The sequence below is a fragment of the Scyliorhinus canicula genome, chromosome 8 (genome assembly GCF_902713615.1).
Source record: "Scyliorhinus canicula chromosome 8, sScyCan1.1, whole genome shotgun sequence".
Classification (NCBI taxonomy): domain Eukaryota; kingdom Metazoa; phylum Chordata; class Chondrichthyes; order Carcharhiniformes; family Scyliorhinidae; genus Scyliorhinus; species Scyliorhinus canicula.
The window spans coordinates 12,153,065-12,174,590 of record NC_052153.1 but is presented as its reverse complement, the minus strand read 5'-3'; the positions used below and the strand labels follow the sequence as shown (position 1 = coordinate 12,174,590).

Sequence of the window (21,526 nt, the reverse complement as noted above, 5' to 3'; positions counted from 1 at the left end):
TGGGAGGGTCAGAAAATCCCACCCAAGGTGTCGATATCTCTCTTCCTCTATTTTTGCTTTTCTCCCTGGTCCTTTATCTATCATATTGGTATGGATTCACTTTCTCGTGGGTGTGAGTAATTAACCTCCTCTAAGTGTCAACAAATAGCAAGTGGAGATAATTAGTTGGCTTCAAAAGTCAATTGGCGCTTATCCTTTGGAAATTGAAGCAACGTTAAATGCAGAAAGACACTCTCTCACACACAGCAACACAAAACAGTTTTCTGGCAATATTCGCACACAATACTCCTCTGTTGCCTTGCGTTCCCAAGTGCAGCCTAGCCGTAATTAGAAATGCGCCAAAATGACAGAAATAATGAAAAATGTGACCCATTGTGATGAAGAAAGACAAAAATTGACATGATGATTTACTGAACCTGACTCGGTAAGATATTAAACTAATAATTAATTGTGTTCGTTGAGTAGAATTTGGAAATGATGATTTATGAAATGTTGCACAGGAAGTCGGGCAATGATCAATCCTGTAATGCAACTAAGTAATACAGTAAAAATTGTCACTTTAAAGATTAATTGTGATGTGAAATTAGATGCATATTTAAGTAGAGATAATTGGAAATATGTATATATATTTCAATTTATTTGATGAATATTGATGCATTGTAAAGTTTAAAATTATGATTAAATGGACAATTATATAATTAAATTATTATTGATGGGGGAACAATTGGAGTGGAATCAAGGATCCTTCGGTCCCCCACACGGAATCTCCCAGGAGGCAGCAGACAGGGCTAGGTCAGAGTGGCTCAGCTGTCCAATCATAGGCAGGCAGCGGAGGAATTGATCGAGTGCCAAAGTGGACTGTCAAGGGACCTAAAAAGGATAAATGGGCCGTGATTTGCAGCGTCAATGCATCCAACACTAGTCAGCCTTGCCTTCCTGCGTTTGGCTTCTTGCAAAACTTTCCTTGCTTGGCAAGTTGCTGAAGTTCTGAGTTGTTAACAGGGCAGGGAGGGTAACTGGACCTGGAAACATGAGCGAGCAGCCAAACAGCTGAGCAAACATCCGGCAAGAGAGAGTGAAATCACCTCCGCTCGATATTTAACGGAATTCACCATCACTGGATCACCCTTCACCAGCAGGCCATTGACCGGAAACTTAACTGGATCAGCCACTTAATGCTGTGGCTCCCAGAGACTGGGAATTCCGTGGTAAGTAATTTTCCTTCTGACTCCCCAATGTCTGTTCGCAATCTACAAGGCTAGCGTCAGAGTGTGATGGAATACACTCCACTTGCCTGGATTATTTGCAGCTCTAACAGCACGCATGATACCGTGACACCATCTAAAATAATCTCAATTGGCCGTCCACTCCATAAAATATTCACTCCCTTCACCACTGGTGTGGTGACTCCAGTTTGTACCGTGAACGTTTTGACGTGCAAACTCGCAAAGGCTCCTTTGAAAGCACCTCCCAAACTCGCAGCCTTCCCCATTTAGAAGGACAAGGGTAACAGAATACGGCCACCTGCAAGTTCTCCTCCAAGCCACACACCATCCTGATTTGGAAGTATATTGTCAATTCTTCGCTGTCACTGGGTCAAAGTCCTGGAGCTCCCACCCTAACAGCACTGTGAGTGTAACTACACCACCTAGACTGCAGTGGTTCATAAAGGCAACTCACCACCACCTTCTCAAAAGCAATTGGGGATGAGCAAACCTATCTCCTTCACCCATTAGACTGAAGACGTGCTGTTAGGTGAATTGGACATTCTGAATTCTCCCTCCGTGTACCCGAACAGGCGCCGGAGTGTGGCGACTTGGGGATTTTCACAGTAACTTCATTGCGGTGTTAATGTAAGCTTCCTTGTGACAATAATAAAGATTAGTTGGGAATAGTTGGGAAGTTAGTTCAGTGGGAATGGAGGCTAGGGCAGTTGAATGTTCCCCCTGCAGAATGTGGGAGGAAAGGGTCACCTCTCGTGTCCCTTCTGACTACATCTGCGGGAAGTGCACCCAACTCCAGCTCCTCGAGAGCCGCATTAGGGACCTGGAGCTGGAGCTGGATGAACTTCGGATCATTCGGGAGGCGGAGGAGGTTATTGAGAGGAGTTATAGGGAGGTAGTCACACCTCAGGTAAAAGAAGAAAGTAGATGGGTTACCGTCAGGGGAGGCAGAGGGAACCGGCAGGCAGTGCAGGGATCCCCTGTGGTCGTTCCCCTCTATAACAAGTATACCGTTTTGGATACTGTTGCGGGGGACGACTTACCAGGGGTAAGCAATAGGGCGCAGGTCTCTGGCACAGAGTCTGTCCCTGTTGCTCAGAAGGGAAGGGAGAAGAGGAACAGAGCACTTGTCATTGGGGACTCCATAGTTAGAGGAACAGACAGGAGGTTCTGTGGGAACGAAAGAGACTCACGGTTGGTGTGTTGCCTCCCAGGTGCCAGGGTTCGTGATGTCTCTGATCATGTTTTTGGGATCCTTAAGGGGGAGGGGGAGCAGCCCGAAGTCGTGGTCCACATAGGTACCAACGACATAGGTAGGAAGAGAGATGGGGATTTGAGACAGAAATTCAGGGAGCTAGGGTGGAAGCTGAGAGCTAGAACAAACAGAGTTGTTATCTCTGGGTTGTTACCCGTGCCACGTGCCAGCGAAGTAAGAAATAAGGAGAGAGAGGAGTTGAACACGTGGCTACAGGGATGGTGCAGGAGGGAGGGTTTTGGTTTCCTGGATAATTGGGGCTCATTCTGGGGTAGGTGGGACCTCTACAAACAGGATGGTCTTCACCTGAACCAGAGGGGTACCAATATCCTGGGAGGGAGATTTGCTAGTGCTCTTCGGGGGGGTTTAAACTAATTCAGCAGGGGGATGGGAACCTAAATTGTAGACCCAGTGTACAGGATGTTGAGAGTAGTGAGGTCAGGGATAGGGTTAAAAGTTCGAAAGAGGGCACCGGCAAGCAGGACGCTGGTTTGAAGTGTGTCTACTTCAACGCCAGGAGCATCCGGAATAAGGTGGGTGAGCTTGCAGCATGGGTTGGTACCTGGGATCTCGATGTTGTGGCGATTTCGGAGACATGGGTAGAGCAGGGACAGGAATGGTTGTTGCAGGTTCCAGGATTTAGATGTTTCTGTAAGAACAGAGAAGATGGTAAAAGAGGGGGGGGTGTGGCATTGTTAATCAAGGAAAGTATTACGGCCGTAGAAAGGACGCTTGAGGACTCGTCTACTGAGGCAGTATGGGCCGAGGTTAGGAACAGTAGAGGAGAGGTCACCCTGTTAGGAGTTGTCTATAGACCTCCGAATAGTCCCAGAGATGTAGAGGAAAGAATTGCAAAGATGATTCTTGACAGGAGCGAGAGTAACAGGGTAGTTGTTATGGGGGACTTTAACTTTCCAAATATTGACTGGAAATACTATAGTTCGAGTACTATAGATGGGTCAGTTTTTGTGCAGTGTGTGCAGGAGGGTTTTCTGACACAGTATGTAGACAGGCCAACAAGGGGCGAGGCCACATTGGATTTGGTACTGGGTAATGAACCCGGCCAGGTGTTAGATTTAGATGTAGGTGAGCACTTTGGTGATAGTGATCACAACTCGGTTATGTTTACTTTAGCAATGGGCAGGGATAGGTATATACCGCAAGGTAAGAATTATAGCTGGGGGAAAGGCAATTATGATGCTATTCGGCAAGATTTAGGAGGTATAGGATGGGGAAGGAAACTGCAGGGGATGGGTACAATCGAAATGTGGAGCTTTTTCAAGGAACAGCTACTGCGTGTCCTTGATAAGTATGTACCTGTCAGGCAGGGAGGAAGTTGTCGAGCAAGGGAGCCGTGGTTTACTAAGGAAGTTGAAGCACTTGTCAAGAGGAAGAAGAAGGCTTATGTTAGGATGAGACATGAAGGCTCAGTTAGGGCACTTGAGAGTTACAAGTTAGCCAGGAAGGACCTAAAGGGAGAGTTAAGAAGAGCGAGGAGAGGACACGAAAAGTCGTTGGCGGATAGGATCAAGGAAAACCCTAAGGCTTTCTATAGGTATATCAGGAACAAAAGAATGACTCGAGTAAGATTAGGGCCAATCAAGGATAGTAGTGGAAAGTTGTGTGTGGAATCAGAGGAGATAGGGGAAGCATTAAATGGATATTTTTCGTCAGTGTTTACACTGGAGAAAGACAATGTTGTCGAGGAGAACACTCAGGTTCAGTCGACCAGGCTAGATGGAATTGAGGTTCAAAAGGAGGAGGTGTTAGCAATTTTAGAAAATGTCAAAATAGACAAGTCCCCTGGGCCAGATGGGATTTATCCTAGGATTCTCTGGGAAGCCAGGGAGGAGATTGCTGAGCCTTTGTCCTTGATCTTTATGTCGTCTTTGTCGACAGGAATAGTGCCGGAAGACTGGAGGATAGCAAATGTTGTCCCCTTGTTCAAGAAGGGGAGTAGAGACAACCCTGGTAATTATAGACCTGTGAGCCTTACTTCGGTTGTGGGTAAAATGTTGGAAAAGGTTATAAGAGATAGGGTTTATAATCATCTTGAAAAGAACAAGTTGATTAGCGATACTCAACACGGTTTTGTGAAGGGTAGGTCATGTCTCACAAACCTTATTGAGTTTTTTGAGAAGGTGACCAAACAGGTGGATCAGGGTAAAGCTGTTGATGTGGTGTATATGGATTTCAGTAAGGCATTTGATAAGGTTCCCCACGGTAGGCTATTGCAGAAAATAAGGAAGTATGGAATTGAAGGTGATTTAGCGGTTTGGATCAGTAATTGGCTAGCTGAAAGAAGACAGAGGGTGGTGGTTGATGGCAAATGTTCATCCTGGAGTTCAGTTACTAGTGGTGTACCGCAAGGATCTGTTTTGGGGCCACTGCTGTTTGTCATTTTTATAAATGACCTGGAAGAGGGTGTAGAAGGATGGGTTAGTAAATTTGCAGATGACACGAAGGTCGGTGGAGTTGTGGATAGTGCTGAAGGATGTTATAGGATACAGAGGGACATAGATAGGCTTCAGAGCTGGGCTGAGAGGTGGCAGATGGAGTTTAATGCGGAAAAGTGTGAGGTGGTTCACTTTGGAAGGAGTAACAGGAATGCAGAGTACTGGGCTAATGGCAAGATTCTTGGTAGTGTAGATGAACAGAGAGATCTCGGCATCCAGGTACATAAATCCTTGAAAGTTGCCACCCAGGTTAATAGGGCTGTTAAGAAGGCATATGGTGTGCTAGCCTTTATAAGCAGGGGGATTGAGTTTCGGAACCACAAGGTCATGCTGCAGCTGTACATAACTCTGGTGCGGCCACACCTGGAGTACTGCGTGCAGTTCTGGTCACCACATTATAGGAAGGATGTGGAAGCTTTGGAAAGGGTTCAGAGGAGATTTACTAGGATGTTGCCTGGTATGGAGGGAAGGTCTTATGAGGAAAGGCTCAGGGAATTGAGGTTGTTTTCGTTAGAGAGGAGAAGGCTGAGAGGTGACTTAATAGAGACATATAAGATAGTCAGAGGGTTAGATAGGGTGGACAGTGAGAGTCTTTTTCCTCGGATGGTGATGACCAACACGAGGGGACATAGCTTTAAATTGAGGGGTGAGAGATATAGGACAGATGTCAGAGGCAGTTTCTTTACTCAGAGAGTAGTAGGGGTGTGGAACGCCCTGCCTGCAATAGTAGTAGACTCGCCAACTTTAAGGGTATTTAAGTGGTCACTGGATAGACATATGGATGAAAATGGAATAGTGTAGGTCAGATAGGCTTCAGATGGTTTCACAGGTCGGCGCAACATCGAGGGCCGAAGGGCCCGTACTGCGCTGTAGTGTTCTATGTTCTATGTTCTATTATTATTAGATGCCATTTTGTCCCTGGACAGCGCCCATGGCAACTAAAGAATGGGCACAACCGGGCTCAATTTTGCACTCAGTGAACAGAGTCTAGTCAATCAGAGAGTTTCTGAACTGCAGCAAACTGAACACATGACTGAAACTATCCCAATTAAAGCAGGATCATTTCCACAGCAAAAGTGGAGGATAAGTACAAAATACAAATTATGAAGGTATTAACCCCAGTCTCATACAGCTGTGCAGTCAGAGACATGAACGGTGAGGACAAATATCCCAAATTCTCTCACCCGGGCCACACAAGTCGTGTCACATTTTGTGGCCTCTTGCAGTGACATATGCAAGGCCCATAACTTCTGATCTCCAGGGTGTCGTAACTGGGGGTACCCCAAAGCTTTGTGGAGGAGTTCCGCCACCACCACCATCCCTCTCCTGGAAGTTCCCACAGAACGTTGGCTCAGGAAGCTGAAACTCCTGTTGGGAAATTGCCCTGCAATGGGAACCATCTGAGACTCCAAATTCAATCACAGGCTTCAGAAGGTTACGATTGTCTTACCCAAGTTACCCAGTATCAGTTAAAAGAATTAAAATCCCCTTGTAACTCCCGGGTAACTATAGTACTGAACCCCACCTGACCTCCACAGGAGACACCATCCACCGACTACCACCCAACATCCCATGGAGACCCCCGATGAACCCCCCATGCTCCGCTGCTACCCCCACCCCTTGACTACCTCATGGTACCCCATGGATGCCTCCCCAATGTCCTGGCTCTACAGGACCCCCTCCAGTACACCCCCCCCCCCCCCAACACCGGCAAATTCCATCCCCACCCCATGACTAAACCTCTATACCCCCCAACCCGGCTACCCATCCCAATCATCCCCCACTGACTACGCCCCCACCCTACCTACTGACCTCACCACCACCGACAACACCTCCCCCACTCCCTAACCACATCCAACCCCCAATTATCCCAAACCCACAGACCCCCCCCCCCAAGAACCCGAGAACCCCCATTGTTCACACAAGCCCCCACTGACCACCTAACACCCTTCCATAAACCAAAACCCCTCAATTACCATTCTATCCTCCCAATACACCCTGTCCTACCCCACCCATCCCTTAATCCTAACCCCACAAACCGTCTGCACTTACCGTCCCCATGGGTTCTCAAGGTGGCTGGGCCTTTAAACTTACCTGCTTTACAACAGCTAATGCCTTACCTCTGTGGGCAGCACGGTGGCACAGTGGTTAGCACTGCTGCCTCACAGCCCCAGGGACCCGGGTTCAATTCCGGCCTGCGTGGAGATTGCACGTTCTCCCTGTGTTGGCATGGGTCTCCTCCAATTTCCTCCAACAGACCAAAGGTGTGCAAGTTAGGCAGATTGGACGTGATAAATTGCCTCTTTGTGTCCAAAAGATTAATTGGGGTTTACTGGGTTACAGGGATAGAGTGGAAGCGTAGGCTTAAGCGGGGTGCTCTTTCACAGATTTGATGGGCTGAATGGCCTCCTTCTGCACTTTAGGTTCTGTGATTCTATGAAATGTGTGTCTGATTTTGTTCCAGGGTTGCAGGCGGAGGTGTCCTCAAGACTGGCCTTCAATTCCGGGAGACTGCCCTCAGCACAAGGCCTTGAGAACCCACTGTCCTGCACCTTCCACAACTGACCCAAGTCAGAACATCAGGTAGAAAGGGTAAGTACTGAGGAGTGGAGAGGCAATCAGGCTGCGATTGGCACGCCGCGGAAGTTAGGCCCCCCCTCTCTGAATCTTGACACTGAGCTAAGGAGGCCAGGAAGGTTCCTGCTTTCACACCTTCTTTGTTCGTTGTGATTGTGAGGTACCGAAAATGAACCGCAACTGGGCCTGGCACCTTCAAACTGGGAAACAAGCGCAGCCAATTCGGATTCCTATTCTGCGTGTCTCCAGTGGCTCAGCTGAAGGTTTATGTAGGTGGATGAGAAAGGAAACAGTCCAATAATCTGCCAACACTCAGCGTCAGCCTGGCACAAGAGAGATGGCCCAGTGTAATAAGGTACCGGATGCCATCAACCAACACTTGCTGGACGGATGGGGCATCACGAGATGGGAGTAGTGGAAGATAGCTCCAGAACGGAAATTGCACTCGGCAGCTTAATGTTGAGGGTTCTTTGGGGACTAATCTTTCTGAAACGAACAGATTTTGTCTGAGTCCAGTGTGATGGACTGAGCACAGTGGGGGGAGCTCTGGAAACGCTGAATGGTGCAGATCCATGAGGAGACACAATCTGCTGGCAGCAGCCAAGAGCGGATACCTTCGCAGACCATCACGTCGCACACTGCACCTGCGGCAAAAACCATCGCAGGTCAAGAGCCCCAGGGCTTGGGCAGCACAGTGGTTAACACTTTTGCTTCACAGCTCCAGGGTCCCAGGTTCGATTCCCCGCTGAGTCACTGTCTGTGCGGAGTCTGCACGTTCTCCCCTTGTCTGCGTGGGTTTCCTCCGGTTTCCTCCCACAAGTCCCGAAAGACGCGCTGTTAGGAAATTTGGACATTCTGATTTCTCCCTCTGTGTACCCGAACAGGCGCCGGAGTGTGGCGACTAGGGGCTTTTCACAGTAACTTCATTGCAGTGTTAGTGTAAGCCTACTTGTGAGAATAATAAAGATTATCATTTTAGACAGTGAGCATCCTATCACTTAGAGATATCCAGCTCTGTGCACCAGCCACCAGCTTCTTAAACTACCCTTGGCATTTTAAAACGTGTCAACCTTCCAGCCTTTTACAAGAGAAAGCATCTTTCCTTTTCCGCTGGGGTGGAGCCGTACAGCACAGGAGACCATTCAGCCTATTATGCGTTCTCCTCTGAAAGTGCTATCCAATTAGTCTTACTCCTCCTGCTGTACTTATAATCTTGCCCCTCCCCCCCTCAAGTATATATCCAATTCCCATTGGACGCTACCTTTCAGGCAGTGCATGTTCAGTCACAAAATTCACAGCACCCTCGCCTCCCCACATGGATATTTTGCCAACTAACGTAAGATCTGCGGATGTCAATATGAAGTAATCAGATAGGTGGGATGACATGCTGAAGGCTGTAAGGAGCAGTACCATGTAGCTAACCTTAACCCTGACCATAACCCCATAGTTTGTTGTGCATAAACGTAACTCCATTTCCTTTTATTTACGCAGAAGAATGGTTCCTGAGAGTTGCAACCAGAGACGGTTTTCTTTAGTGTTCAGGGCACAGTGGTTAGCACTGCTGCCCCACAGCATCAGGGAACCGGGTTCGATTCCGGCCTCGGGTGACTGCTTGTGTGGAGTTTGCGCGTTCTCCCCGTGACTGCGTGGTCCAACTGAGAGAGAAATGCAGGATTTTACGGTCTTGTAGAACGTAGAACATACAGTGCAGAAGGAGGCCATTTGGCCCATCGAGTCTGCACCGACCTTCTTAAGCCCTCACTTCCACCCTAACCCCATAACCCAATCACCCCTCCGAATCTTTTTGGTCACTAAGGGCAATTTATCATGGCCAATCCACTTAACCTGCGCGTCTTTGGACTGTAGGGGGAAACCAGAGCACCCGAACAAAACCCACGCAGACGCGGGGAGAACGTGCAGACTCCGCACATACAGTGACCCAGCGGGGAATCGAACCTGGGACCCTGGCGCTGTGAAGCCACAGTGCTATCCACTTGTACGACCGTGCTGCCCTGTCCCGTCCAAAAGAAAACGGCCAAGATTTTCAAACACCCCCCACCTCCCGCCCAGTGGGTTTTTCGGGGTTGATCTTCCAGCCCCACCACTGCCAACAGGTTTTCCTCTTGTTTGCGCCATCTGTTGCCGGAGCACCGGAAGATCTTGCCAGCGGGAATGACCAGACAATCCCGCCCAACGTCTCCAAATGTGCATCACTCCCTCAGCGCAGTAATGGGGTGTCAGCCTAGACTCCAGGCTCAAACCTCTGAAGGGAGACTTGAACCTATGGCCTCAAAACTGTGTGAGTTACCCACTGAGCCAGTGCTGATAGACAGCAACCATCGTGTCCGACTTTCTCTGTACAATACCTCGGGAAATTGATTAATATTTGTTCAGCAATCTTCAGCATGGTTTGAAAAATTACAGGCTTCTTTTCAAGAACATCTATCTGGTAGCCTTCCCTGTTACACTCTCTTTAAGGCTAGTCTTTCTCATTATCTTTGACATCCACCCTGAGAGATCCCCATGAACATCTTTAGACTGTGTCGGAGCCTATTTGAGCCATTATCATTCATTTTGACTGTCAAGATCGCCAGAACTGAGACAACATTAATGATCGCAATTACATTTTCACCATACATTTTTCTATTTGTTTCTCATTATCTTTAAACTGTGCATAAAAGCTCATCTCCGCTCTCTGATGGGGAAGAGAAATAGATCACAAAACCCAGATGGCCAATTGCACTGCTGTGTTGAAGGAAATGCGAGGTTTCAATATTCTAATTCACAAAACCAATTCTCCCATTAGAGCGAGTGATGTTTCACAAGAGTATTATTTCCTTTGCATTAAAATTGCCTACAGTTAAAAGTAAATATGATCTTCATGTTATTTCTGGATTGTTGACCAAATCTGTCTGAATGGGTGGCATGGTGGCACAAAGATAGAATCCCTACAGTTCAGAAGGACGCCATTCGGCCCATCAAGTCTGCCCCCACCTTTCGAATTCGCACTCTACCCTTGCCCACTCTCCCCCTACCCCATAATCTGCACATCTTTGGACACTAAGGGGCAATTTAGCATGGTCAATCCAACCAACCTGCACATCGTTGGAAGGAAACAAGAACACCAGGTGGAAAACCACGCAGACACGGGTAAATGTGCAAAGTCCACACAGTCCCCGAGGCGGGAATTGATCCCGGGACCCCGGAGCTGTGAGGCAGCAGTGCTAACCGCTATGCCACCATGCCGCAGTACAACGATGTACAGGTTAGGTGGGTTTACGGGGATAGGGCGGGGGAGTGGGCCTGGGTGGGGTGCTCTTTCAGAGGGGCGGTGCAGACTCAGTGGGCCGAATGGCCTCTTTCGGCACTGTAGGGATCCTATGAACATCAAAGATTAAGGGGTGAAAATTGGTTATATCATGTTTTCAACATTTAAAATGTAAGAATATAGAAGGGTACATGGGAGAAACAGACAAATTATATATTTTTTAAAATAATTTTTATTGAAAATTTTGAAAAATGTATAACAACAGAACAATAATAATAACAATAATAAACACCCCCCCCCCCCCCCCGGACCCGTAACAACGCATATAACAATACCACCCCCCCACACCCAAACCCAATGAACAACAAAATAAATTTAAAATAAATTAAATTAACATAAACAATGCCCCCTGAAACCCCCCCCCCCCCCCCCGGGTTGCTGCTGCTGCTGACCTAGTTCCCTATCGTTGAGCCAGAAAGTCGAGGATAGGCTGCCACTGCCTAAAGAACCCCTGTACCTACCCCATCAGGGCGAATTTGACCTTCTCCAGCTTAGTGAATCCCGCCATGTCATTGATCCAGGTCTCCACGCTTGGGGGTCTCGCATCTTTCCATTGCAACAAGATCCTCCGCCGGGCTACCAGGGACGCAAAGGCCAGCACACCGGCCTCTTTCGCCTCCTGCATTCCCGGCTCCACCAGACAAATGGTATTACAGCAAATAACTCCAGTCGAAGTTTAAACATTGGCATACCCGTCATGGGGCCGTCGTCTGCTTTTTGAGCCGCAATTTATAAGATTCGATGAAACCCCCTTCTTCTAAACTGCCTCTTAAGTATGAGGCATTTCTTTCAACAAGCTAACCAATAAAGCACTCAGCAAACTTGTAATTCCTGATAGGCACATAGGAAGAGGAGCAGGCCATTCAGCCTCTTCAGCATGTGCTGTCACTCAATTAGACCACTGATCCATATACTAATTCCTCTATACTTCACTTAACAAAAAGATCGATCACTCTCCACTGCGTTACACGTACTTTGGATCATCCTGTAATTAATTTAAGCAGCCAGAGGTTGGAAAGGAGGAACAGCACGATGCTGATGGGAGTGTGTGTGTGAACGTAGACTCAGTTGCAAAGCTCTCCAGTTGGAGAAAGTTCAAATGGCATAGTGCCCGGATTGGACAACAATTTGAGCGCTGTTTCTGCTCACCAGGCTTCATGCCCTGGTTGCAGTTCGGAGAGATAAACAAAACTGTGAGGCTGACCCAGGTCACACCAGGAATAACCTGAGAAACCCTGGACTGGATTCTCCGTTGGCGGGATCCTCCATTTCACCAGCAGCGCACCAACGCCCGTGGATTTCCCGATGGCGTGGGGGTGCCCACGATGGCAAACCCCATTGGCTGGCTGCCAGGACAGAGAATCCCGCTGCTGGCTGGGGCACGCTGCACCCGAAAATGGGTGCGGCGGGGCTTTTCAGCCTTACCAGAATGAATTAGTAAGTGATACAGGAATGGTCAGGGCAATATTTCAAATTAAACCATGATGTAGATGAGGGAGCTCAGGTGCAAGAAATTATTTGAGAAGTTCTTTGTAAGGTTATCAAAGAATAGCAAGGGATTCTGTTTGGCAAGTAGCTTAATCACATAAAAGGAACAGAGGACAGTGGTTTAATTGTTCTGAGTTTGATTGCATTAGTTAGTGATCTATGCTCACGTGCTTGATTGATTATGGCTGGGTGTTAATTCATAGCTGAAGTAAACAGGAAGACCTAGAAGCTGAGCACGCATAAAAGTGAGTGCAGACATTTTGTGACTGTAGCGATATTTGAAAACAATAAATTCTGTAAATTAATCTGTTGCACAGTTTAGAAACTAACATTTCTCTTCATTGCTCTGAGACAAACACTCAGGGTGGACTTTTCCGGCCATGCTCTTCTGCAGATCAGAAATTCCCACCCGTGGTCAACGGACCTATAAACAATCCGTCAAATTGTCCTTCCAGCCCACGACGATTCCTGTGGCGGGAAGGACTGGAGAAGTTACCCCAAAAAACAGACAACGAACCAGAAATACACAGTAGTGAGGAGATTAGCGCTACTTTGGTAATGGATGGACTTGGAAGGCACGAATGGCCTTTCTCATCTGTATCTAACTTGGGGGCTGGGATTCTCCCCTACCCGGCGGGGCGGGGGGTCCCGGCGTAGCGGAGAGGTGCCAACCACTCCGGCGTCGGGCCTCCCCAAAGGTGTGGAATTCTCCGCACCTTTGGGGGCTAGGCCCCCGCCGGAGTGGTTGGCACCACGCCGACTGGCACCAAAACCGGCGCCAACCACCCGCCCCCCTGGCGTCGGGGCTGGCCAAAAGGCCTTCGCCGGATTCACGCATGCGCTGGTGCGTCAGCTGGCGCTGACGTCACCACCGGCGCATGCGCGGTAGGGAGGTTCTCTTCCGCCTCTGCCATGGTGGAGGCCGTGGCGGCGGCAGAAGAAAAAGAGTGCCCCCACGGCACTGGCCCACCCGCCGATCGGTGGGCCCCGATCGCGGGCCTGGCCACCCCCCAGGACTCCGGGGGCCCGCTCGCGCTGCCAATCCCGCCAATCCCGAGGCAGTTCAAACCACGGTGGCGGGAGAGGCCTCTCAGCGGCGGGACTTCGGCCCATCACGGGCCGGAGAATCGGCGCAGAGGGCACGCCGATCGGCGGGGCGTGATTTCTACCCCTGCCAATTCCCGGATGGGGGAGAATTCCGGCCATGGCGGGGGCGGGATTTTCGCCAGTCCCGGGCGATTCTCCTACCCTGCGGGGGTCGGAGAATTTCGCCCGGGATCTGTGGTTCTTGCGTGTGCAAATGCAAAGGAAGACAATTGGAGAAATGTTGACTGAGCCCACCTTTCGGCAAATTGGCGCGATTGCACAAAATGTTATTTTATCACCCGCCAAATTTTACTCCCGTTTAAATCAGTGGAGAGCAACGTTGGATTTGCTATGAAGCCACCATTCCCCTGGAATTCCCAATCGAATTAGGTTAAAATTGGACTCAATGTTTTAAACAGCGCTCCAACGCTGCTCAATCTAATATGGGACGGCATGCAATAAAGATAGCAATATGTTTCAGTCAATGCCTCAGACTCCTCTATCCTAGATGGCCTGTGTATCTGTTCAACAGCAAAGCTTCTTTGCCTCATTGTTTCCATTCTCAACCTTTGTTTCCCGTCCCAGTCCTTCTCCGTGTAATTTTGGACGTGCTGCGGACACCTTTCTGTTTTACGACCCTGTGATAGACAGACCAGCCCAAATGGAACTGTGCACTGGGTTTTCCATACACCACTTTCTGTGTCTCAGCACAGAAGTTAGGCATGATTGAGCATCTGCTAAGGCTGCTGTGATAACGGTTGCCCCCAGAAACAAAATAACAACAGCGACTTGCATTTATACAGCATCTTTAACACAGCAAAACGTCCCAGGAATCAACAAGTGTGCAATCAATAAAAATGTGGGTATCGAGCTAAGAGGTGTCAGTACAGATGATCAAAAGGATAGTCTAAGCAGCAGGCTTTAAGGTGCCACCTTAAAGGAGGAGAGAGTTGGAACGAGATGTCGGAGAGGAATTTGAGGGATTTGGAATTAAAATTTGGAGCGTGCCAGAAGCTAGAATTGGGGGAGCACGGAGATCCGGCAAGCCTGTGGGGCTGGAGGATGTGACAAATTTGGCGGGTGATAAAATTACATTTTGTGCAATCACGTCAATTTTTGATAAAGGTACTCCACGGGTAGCCATGGAGGGATTTCAAAACAAGGGTGAGAATTTTAAAATTTCCCAACCAATGTAAGTCAGCAGGCAAAGGGTGATATTCTGCAGCAGAGGCAATGGTGGGGCTAAGACACTTATTATTAAAGTAACAATCGGACAGCAACATCAATGGACTAGAGATGAAAGGCACCATCAAGATTGCGTTCCTTCATGTCACGGCACCCTGGTCTAGCGCGGCGTCAATTCCAACCCCACTTGACCCAGAGTCGCAACACAATTGAAATGAACAGATATTTCTCAGAGAAACACATGAAGGTTTTTGCCCTTAGCTGCCCAAGAATTACAGTCACCAGGTTTGTAAATTTAAACACAATTAAGTTTATTAATTACAGTAACTATGATTAAACATGCAGTAAATACAACAGGTTAACTAATATCTAATTCCTAACCCCCCCCCCCCCAGTTAAATTCACCCTACCGTCTATCCAAACACAAAAGACAGACAAACACAGAGGGGGGAAGAAGGGTGTAAAAATAAGGATGTAAGTTAAAAGAGAAGAGTCTTTGTTTAAAATGTTTGTTTCTAGCACACCTTTCTTAACTTTAGGCTTTCAGTTTGAAGTCTTCTGTTTCCAGTCTAAAGTGGTTTTTCACTGTGGATTCATTCAGGTCTCTGCAGTTTCAGAAATACAGCAGATTTTCCAGAGAAAACATGAGAGAGAGCACGTCCTTTCCCCTGAGTGTCCAGGGACCCGACTCTGCTTTTCTTAGGTCTCTGTAAATCATCCCGTTCCTGTAGGATGCGGTGACCACCTGTTACCAGGCAGAATACGCCCTTCTGGCTAGTCCATTGGCCACCAGCCAACCAATCAAAGCGGTCCTGCCAACCTCTGAGGTGCCACAAAGTCTGAGTTCTGCTAGTAGGTAGCACAGGGCAGCACAGGGCAGCAAGGTAACACAGGTGACTAGCACTGTGGCTTCACAGCTCCAGGGTCCCAGGTTCGATTTCTGGCTTGGGTCACTGTATGTGCGGAGTCTGCACATCCTCCCCGTTGCTTGTTCCGCTCACTCCCCTGTAAACGAGGCTGTTGTTTTTTAGATCATTGGCTGACAATGCAGGAAGTCGGTGAGCAAATGCAAATGTAACAATGGTCCATTTACCATTGACTGCAGATTCCAGCTCAATAATTTAGTCTCAATTTAGTCTCAATCAGGGCAGCATGGTAGTACGTGGTTAGTACTGTGGCTTCACAGCACCAGGGTCCCAGGTTCGATTCGCCGCTGGGTCACTGTCTGTGCGGAGTTTGCATGTTCTCCCCATGTCTGCGTGGGTTTCCTCCGTGTGCTCCGGTTTCCTCCCACAGTCCAAAGATGTGCAGGTTAGATGGATTGGCCATGATAAATTGCCCTTAGTGACCAAAAAAGGTTAGGAAGGGTTATTGGGTTATGGGGATAGGGTGGAGGTGAGGGCTTAAATAGGTCGGTGCAGACTCGATGGGCCGAATGGCCTCCTTCTGCACTGTATGTTCTATGTATCTATGTAATTTAAACAGCTACAGCGACAATTGACAGGATGCAGCATTTAACTCAAAGGGTGCCGTGATATAAACTACCAGTGAGCAGGGACAACATCGTTCACTTGCTCTTGAACCTCGTGATTTCAGTATTCCTTGCTTTCCCGTGGCAATGTTTGACAGACCTCTCTGCCCTGTCACATATCCTTTGTATTTCTAAAAGTGGGCAAGTAAATGAAATACAAGGTGAAATACTCTCTCGCTGAGCCTGAAACTCTGTGAACCACCTTCAGGACAGCCCCCTTTTGCTTCAGGGACACCACTTGCTTCAACAGGCGGGCAGCGTTTTTAACTACCAGGAAGAAACCCTCAAAGGTTCTCAGGTCTCCCACCACTGATATGTGCTGACTGCTCGGCAGTGATCATCTTGCTCGCAGTCTATTGCTGACAGTGAATCGAGCATGTTGCACACTCTTTCCTCACCCTGTTTGACCTGGAAGAAAGCTTTGAATGTGTTTAACGCCTCCTATAAGGCTCACTTTACACCTGCAGGAGATAATAACTAATCCCAAACAGTATTTTCATGCAGATCCCGGCATTATCGGTCTTAAGGAGCCTCGCAGTGATCCATAAAACTGTATCTTTGTTGCCTGTCACTTTGAGTTAGATGTCTGCCTGCCGCTGCTCTGCATCTTCCCTCAAGCACTGGTAGCAGAGTTCACTGTCATACCGTCTTTAATGTCATTTCTATCCAATTTTTATGCACATGCCTCTGAGACGCATTTTACTAATACGGCAAACGCCTCCAGGTGCACGCATGAATGAGCGGGATTACAGTTCGTGGAAAAGCTAATCTGTTGTGATCTCTTTGTTTGATTAAAAAGTACAACAGAGACTGTTAACGAGGGAAAGAACGATTCAGCACGGTTTCCCACTCGGGTATGTTGTGCACCTTGAAATACCGTTGACACCGAGATTTAATTCAACGTTGGGTTTTTTTTTGCCCGCTACTGATCACGTCTGGCTCAGATCAAATGTGTCAACAAATATAACACACATTCCCTGGAGAAGCAGGAGGTTTTCCTCTTGCTGAATATACAGACAGACACATACATGGGAAATGACGGCGATTCGGGCAGGGGGGGCGGGGGAGGTGAATGTTGGAGTTGGCACAGACACATCACTGAAGCATATTGCATCAGATTAGTAATGTTGTCACAGAAGGAGAAAAAGAAATCAAGTCCATTATATCCTTCGATTCGTAATATCAATGAAATTATTCCCCAACTGACGATTGTTGGACGAGAATCAAAAATCAAACATTTAAAATAGTTCCCGGGTGACACGGTGGCGCAGTGGTTTGCACTGCTGCCTCTCAGCGCTGAGGATCCGGGTTCGATCGCGGCTACTGCCCGTGTGGAGATTGCATATTCTCCCTGCGCCTGCGTGGGTCTTACCCCCCACAACCCAAAGATGTGCAGGGTAGGTGGATTGGCCATGCTAAGTTGCCCCTTCATTGGAAAAAAGGGGCATCGGATACTCTGAATTTATTTTTTTTAAATTTTGTTCCCACGGACAAAATACTGGCGATGCAGGAAATCTGGAATTAAAATGGAAAACACTGAACGTAGTCGGCAGGTCATGCAGCATCGGCGATGCGAGGTACAAGAGTTAATGTTTTAGGGCTGTGGCCTTTCATGAGAAAAGTTGGAAATGTAGAACGGTTGAATGATTGGAGAGGGCATGAGGAAAAACGTCTTAACCGGAAGGGCAGTGAGCGTCTGGAATCCGCTGCCTGGCTTGGTTATGGAGGCAGAAACTCTCAACTCATTTGAAAAGTATCTGGATCTGCACCTGAAGTGTTGTAACTTGCAAGGCTATGGAGCGGACACCAAAAGGTGGGATTAGAATGGGAGGTGGGGGGCTAGTTTTTTTTTCCATTTTTCCCCTCCAAGTCACTCACCATCCTGACTTGGAAATATTTCGCCATTCCTTCACTGTCGCTGGCTCAAAATCCTGGAACTGCCTCCGTAACAGCACTGTGGGTGGACCTGCACCCCAGGGGCTTGTAGGGGTCCTTCTTGTCGATTCCTTTATTTTCCCTTTCTTTATTTTTGCCATGACCACTTTTGATCCATGGATGCTTAATGGACATATATCTTTAAGTCAAGCAGCAGAGAGAATGAGGAATTCCAGAAGTTCCAACATAGTATATGGTGATGTATTCCTGAACCGACAGACAACCTGCCTGAATTAAACTACAGTGAAAACCATTACAGGCTGCAAACAGAGACCTGGATCTGAAAGCTTACTTTAAAGGAAAGTCTGTTTAAAGGCAAGCATCTGAAACAAGGACTCTTTTTTCCTTTTTACCTATTATTTTCACCCCTCTCCTACCCTCTGTCTTTGCCTGGATTGTGTGTTTGTGCGTGCAGGGGGTGAGGGCAAGTAAAAGTGGGAGATAAGGAAGTAATAGTCAACCAGTTGTACTGGCTGCATGTTTCATTACAGTCCTTGTTATAATGAAACGGTAATTGTGTGTAAACTTACAAACCTGGTGACTGTAATTATTGGGCAGCCAAGGGCCAAATGCTTTGGGTATTTTTCTAAGAATTATTGGTTAATTCACTTGTGTTGCAACTCCGGGTCCAGTGGGACTGGAATTGACCTCACCATAGTCTAGGGTGTCATAACAAACTGCAATGGTTCTGCTCACTACCACCTTCACCTTAAGGGCAATTAGGGATGGGCAACAAATGCTGGTCTAGCCCACAACCCCATAAAATTGAATGGAGATATTTCTGTGACGTAGGGCGGGTAGTCCAGCTTGTACTAAACTAAACCTGTGCACAAAGTGGGAGCGAGAGGTTTCCTGAATTGAGTTCTGATGGGGCAAGAATTCATGAGGCATTTGGTGGAAAATGTCACCGGTATTCGTATAGATTTGTGCTTTCCACATTTATTCTACTGAGGCGGCTGCAACGATCAATTTACCAATGTGCAAAAAATATTTTGTATGGATTTATTTTTCATTGGATTCTTGCCCCATCAGAACAAAATTCAGGAAACCTGTTGCTCCCACTTTGTGTGCAGGTTTTAGGGAGTTAGGTTGGAAGCTAAAGAGCAGGACAAGCAGAGTAGTGATCTCAGGATTGCTACCGGTGCCACGTGCAAGTGAGGCAAGGAACAGAGAGCGAGTGCGGCTGAACACGTGGCTACAGGGCTGGTGCAGGAGGGAAGGCTTCAGATATATGGATCATTGGGATATCTTCTGGGGAAGGTGGGACCTGGACATGAAGGTCGGATTGCACCTAAACTGGAGGGGCACCAATATCCTGGCCAGGAGGTTTGCTAGAGCTCTTCGACAGGGTTGAAACTAGTTTGGCAGGGGGATGGGAACCAGAGCTACGGATCGGAGGATAGGGTAGCTATTGAACAGGCAGAAATAGTATGCAGCAAGTCTGTGAAGAAGGATAGACAGTTGATAGAGAAAAGTTCCATTCTGTGGAATGGGTTAAAGTGTGTCTGTTTCAATGCAAGGAGTGTCAGGAATAAGGGAGATGAACTTAGAGCATGGATCAATACTCGGAACTATGATGGTTTGTGGCCATTACGGAGACGTGGATTTCACAGGGGCAGGAATGGTTGTTAGATGTTCTGGGGTTTAGATGTTTTAAGAAGACTGGGAGGGAAGTAAAAGAGGAGGGGGAGTGGCACTATTAATTAGGGAGTGCACCACAGCTGCAGAAAAGGAGGTAGTTGAGGAGGGTTTGTCTACTGAGTCAGTATGGGTGGAAGTCAGAAACAAGAAAGGAGCAGTCACTTTATTGGGAGTTTTCTATAGACCCCCCAGTAGCAACAGAGAGATAGAGGAACAGATTGGGCGTCAGATCTTGGAACAGTGCAGAAGTAACAGAGTTGTTGTCATGGGTGACTTCAACTTCCCAAATATTGACTGGAACAGTGCAAATGGTTTGGACGGAGCAGATTTTGTCAGGTGAGTACAAGAAGGATTCCTGACTCAATATGTAGATAGGCCGACTCGGGGGGAGGCCATATTGGACTTGGTGCTCGACAACGGACCAGGCCAGGTGTCAGATGTCTCGATGGGAGAGCATTTCGATGACAGTGACCACAACTCCTTGATCTTTACCATTGTCATGGAGAGGGATAGGAACAGACAGTATGGGAAGGTATTTAATTGGGGGAGGGGAAATTATACTTCTATTAGACAGGAGCTGAGGAGCATAAAGTGGAAACAATTGTTCTCAGGGAAATGCACAACAGTAATGTGGGGGTTATTTAAGGAGCACTTGCTGCAAGTGCTGGATAGTTTTGTTCCTCTGAGAAGAGGAAGGAATGGTAAGGTGAAGGAAGAAGGAAGCTCGCGGAAGGTTGAGGAAGCAAGGATCTGCCTCAGCTCCAGAGGGTTACAAGGTAGCCAGGAAGGAACTCAAAAATGGGCTAGAAGGGGGCATGAAAAAGCCCTGGCGGGAAGGATTAGGGAAAACCCCAAGGCGTTTTATACTTCAGTGAGAAATAAGAGGATGATCAGATTGAGAGTAGGGCCAATTAATGATAGTGGAGGGAACTTGTGCCTCGAGTCTGAAGAGATTGGGGAGGCCCTAAATGAAGGGGGCAATTCTCCGCTCCGCGGACCAAGTGCCCGCGCCGTCATGAACGCCGCCGCGTTTCACGACTGCACGAACAGGGCCTGGGCACGACCTATTCTGGCCTCCACAGAGGGCCAGCACGGCGCTGGAGTGGGCACCGAGCCTGCCCGCGCATGTGCAGTTGGGGCAGCTCAATCCTGCACATGCGCAGTTGGGCCGTCCCATCCTGCGCATGCGTGGGGAACTTCTTACGCACGCCGGCTCCGATGCAGTATGGCGTGGGTGTTCAGGGGACGGTCACGGCGAATGTAGACCCCGGGGGGGAGGGGGGGAAGAGGCCGGCCCTCCAATTTGTGGGCCCCGATCTTGGGCCAGACCCCCTTCGGAGGACGCCCCCTCCCCGGTGAAGGAGCCCCCCCCCCACAGGCCATCCCCGAGCGTTCCCGCAGAGTTCCCGCCGGCAGCGACCAGGGATGGACGGCGCCGGCGGGACCCTGTCGTGCCGGAGCGGCGCGATTCTCCGAGCGGCCCGGCGCGATTCACGCGGCGCTGGTTTCGGGGGTTGGGAGAATCGCATGCGGGGATCAGGGCAGCGTGGTGCGATTCGTGCGGCACCCCGCCGATTCCCGCCTGGCGTGGGGGGGGGGGGGAGCATACCGCCTGAATGCTTTGCTTCAGTATTCACTAGAGAGAGGGACCTTGTTGCCCATGAGAACAGTGTGAACCAGGTTAATAGACTCAAACAGGTTGACATTAAGAAGGAGGATGTGCTGGAAATTTTGAAAAGCATCAGGATAGATAAGTCCCCTGGGCCTGACGGGATATACCCAAGGTTATTACGGAAAACGAGGGAGGAGATTGCTGCGCCA

At 48.4% G+C, this 21,526-nt stretch overlaps 1 long non-coding RNA gene across 1 annotated transcript in view; it reads left to right on the top strand.

Annotated features, from left to right (window-relative positions):
- The first annotated feature begins 787 nt into the window (after positions 1-787).
- The window catches only part of LOC119969969, a 32,390-nt gene continuing 11,651 nt past the window's right edge, over positions 788-21,526 (top strand). Inside the window, exons 1-2 of the long non-coding RNA XR_005461494.1 lie at positions 788-1,208; positions 7,399-7,526. This is a non-coding gene — a long non-coding RNA (uncharacterized LOC119969969). The remainder of the gene's footprint in view (positions 1,209-7,398; positions 7,527-21,526) is intronic.